Source organism: Hydra viridissima, unplaced genomic scaffold, assembly GCF_058129835.1.
Source record: "Hydra viridissima isolate aposymbiotic clone 2 unplaced genomic scaffold, HvirCarnegie_v1 scaffold_4, whole genome shotgun sequence".
Lineage (NCBI taxonomy): Eukaryota > Metazoa > Cnidaria > Hydrozoa > Anthoathecata > Hydridae > Hydra > Hydra viridissima.
Window position 1 is genome coordinate 1,147,098 of NW_028324303.1, and position 3,514 is coordinate 1,150,611.

At 32.6% G+C, this 3,514-nt stretch overlaps 1 pseudogene; it reads left to right on the forward strand.

The window, feature by feature from the left end:
- Positions 1-279: 279 nt before the first annotated feature.
- LOC149889333 (uncharacterized) lies at positions 280-3,019 on the forward strand (annotated as a pseudogene).
- Positions 3,020-3,514: the final 495 nt, after the last annotated feature.

Genomic DNA, 3,514 nt, shown 5'->3' on the forward strand with positions numbered 1-3,514 from the left:
AATGTAGACTTTGTGGTCTCTTGCGACTTGAAAGTAGCTAACATTTTATGTGGTTTGCAATGTCACTCTAGCTCACATCCATGTTTATACTATGAAAGTGAAGCAAAGAACTTAGCTGAAAAAGGTGCGCTCAGGACGCTGTCTGACATTCGAAATTGTTACACAGACTTTCTTTCAAAAGGTGGTGACATTAGTAGGGCAAAGTCTTTCAACAATCTTGTCCATAAACCGCTTCTAAAAGTTGATCCAAGCTAATTCATTTTCGAACTAATTCCCCCAATGGAACTTCATCTGCTTCTTGGGATAGTAAATCACTTGTTCAAAGCACTAAAAGAAGCATTTCCAGAAGCAGATGAGTGCCCAAAAAGACTCAACATCACAATCCAACCATATCATGGCGGACAATTTGCTGGCAATGATTGCCAAAAACTCCTGAAAAATATTGAAATGATAGATCAGCTCTTTGAGAACCTAGATTCATCATGGCTATCATTCAAAAAACTCAGTGCTGTTGTTAGAGCCTGCTTTGGAAAAGTCCTTGACAAGGAATATGAAAATAAAATTGAAGAATTTCGGACATCCTTTTTAAGTCTAGGATTTGTAAGTGTGACCCCAAAAGTGCACATCGTATTTTTTCACATTGATGATTTTATTAGAATGAAGAAAAAAGTCCCTTGGTCCTTTCAGTGAACAATCTTTAGAAACTCTTCATCACAATTTTTCTGTTCAGTGGCAAAGATAAAAATATTCAGAATTTCATGCACAATATGGAAATTGGCTTGAAAGATGTGTGGTTGAATACAATAGCAAGCAAATTTAAGTGAAATATGTCTGTAGCATTTTTAATGAACATTGAAACCTTGCTACTTTAGAATAAGTGTTTGTGACAAAAAAAATCAACTGAGAAAATACTATGGATTTATTTAAACTGACACAAATTATTCATGAGATTAAATCTTTTTAAATATTTATTTGTTTAACCTGTGTGTAATTGTAATTTGTAAAAAAACCCACAGTAAATAAAACCTATGATATTTAGAATTTTGAAACAGCATTTGCTAAAGTTTAATTATAGACACTCTTTTAATAGTTTTTTTTATTTTGCGACAGTGTTTTAAGTTTAGAAATGATTAAAATTCAAAGAAAAAATGGTGATTAAAGTAATCTTATCCATTAAAAGTAAGGTCAAAATGACTGACAAGTTCAAAGTAACAATGATTTCCTACACATTGACTGATGGCTTAATTTTTTATTTTTAAAGCCTCTATGTATAGACTATGCATATCAGTAATAGTAATATCAGTTTTATTATTTATTTCTTATTTTTGAGTGTGTCTTTTGTGGTATGAGGCTCTCCGGGCGATAAAGCAAGGAACAAAAAATCCAAAAAATCAAAGTCATTTTTTTTCCTTGGACGTAGGCAGATGATTTCAATTTTTTTATTTTTTGAAACATGGATGTATGGGCTACCTAACCCAGTTGGTTTTATTTTTTGAGCATGACATTTATGTTTTGAGGGTCTCCGGACAGGTGTGATTGGCGTTATCATTCAAATGGAGAGTTTATGTAATTCACCGAACGTTCATTTTGTAAATGCGATAGCAAAGTGATGAGTTAAAGGAACATACTTATTATACTCCCACTACTTGTAATACGTGCGCTTGTTGTCTGTGAACACTTTTGCCTTGATTTTCAAACTTTTATAACTTGAGTTTAACTTGTTAAATACAAAAATTGAAGATTTTTTGCGCCTAATTTTTTTACTTTATTATTAAATGCTAAATTTTTACGATAAGGATTTCTTTAAATAACATGATGCTAAGATCAGATAAAATATTCACTCCAGTGTTTAAAGAAAGTTCAAACAAGCAACTAAGTCTACTAAGCATGGTGCATAGAAACATACTCTGTCACCTTGCAACACATTCCCAAAAATTATTTTTCAAAATAAGCATCGGGAAACAATTTCTCATTCCAAAAATGTAAAATACAACTTCTTCATTGAAGAACTGGGGAGAAAGGACGGTTTGAGGGGAGTCTTCAGGAATTTTAATGTTCAAAATAACTAAAATGAGAGGTAACTAAGAGGCATAAGACAAATTCAATTTTCTAGTATGTTGATACTGGTGTCGAATAAGGATGGCTTGCGAAAAGTTTAGGTAATTGGAGCTTATCTCTAACTGCCCTCAACCTTGAATGCCTTTTAAAATCATAACTTTCTTTTTTTTGTTTTTTCTTAAGTCAGATCAAAGTTCTTCAACCAATCCAGTAAAGAAAACCTCTCAGGAGAGCTGGCATCCTGGTGTCTAAAGTTTAACTGTTCCCAAGCAGCCATGAATAGTTTAATTGATATACTTCAAGACATGGTAACACGCTACCCAAAGATGCAAGAACACTTTTAAAAGTACCTCAAGAAGTCCAGTGTAATCGAAAATGTGGTGGTACATACTACTATTTTGGATTAGAATCTGGCATTAAGAAAAATTTTACAGGATCTGAAAGAGAAATATCACTTAGTTTCAGTATTGATGGGCTACCCTTATTTAAATCATCCAATACTCAAATGTGGCCGATTTTTTGTAAAATTAGTGGCGGAAAAATATTTATTGTGGCATTATACACAGGGGAAAGTAAACCATCAAGTTTGGATATGTTTTTAAATGATTTTTTACAAGAATTGTGTGGTTTAAAGTTATCCTGTCTGACAATAAAATTAGTTGTACACAGTATTAAAGTTAGAGCTTTTCTTTGTGATGCCCCAGCAAGATCCTTTTTAAAAGGGACTGTTGCTCATACTGGATATTATTCTTGTAAAAGGTGCATTATTAAAGGTTCTTGGGAAAGAAGGGTAGTGTTTAATGAAGAACAAGAGTTTTGCAAGCGGACAGATTACGATTTTAGCTGCCAGTCGTATAAGCAACATCAAATATGTAAGTCTCCTCTTATAGCTGCTGGTATTAAATGTGTTTCCGGATTCTGCCTTGACTATATGCATTTGATATTTTTTTTGGGCTGTTAAAAGAATCTTGAATTATTTCCGTAAAGGTCCTATGGCTAGGTTATCACAATCACATATTTTACAGATTTTTGAGAAACTAATCAATTTTAGAAATTACATTCCCAGTAATTTTGCTAGAAGGCCGCGATCATTGCTCGAAGTTGATAGGTGGAAAGCTACTGATATCAGACAACTGGACCAGTTTCTTTAAAAGGAATTGTTTCTGAATCTATCTATGAACACTTTCTTTCACTGTCAATTTCAGTATTTATTCTGGTGCATCCAGATAGTAACCTGTGTAAAAGCCTTTTACCTTACTGTAAGGAATTGCTAAAGTATTTTTGGTAAAATATTTACTGTGTATAACATTCATAATTTATTGCATATATGTGATGACGTAGAAAATTTCAATTGCTCCTTGAACAAAATATCTTGCTTCCCATTTGAAAATTATTTGCACAAGATATGATTTACTTTCTTTCTTTTTGACTTAATTTCATTTACTCCAACTGTAAC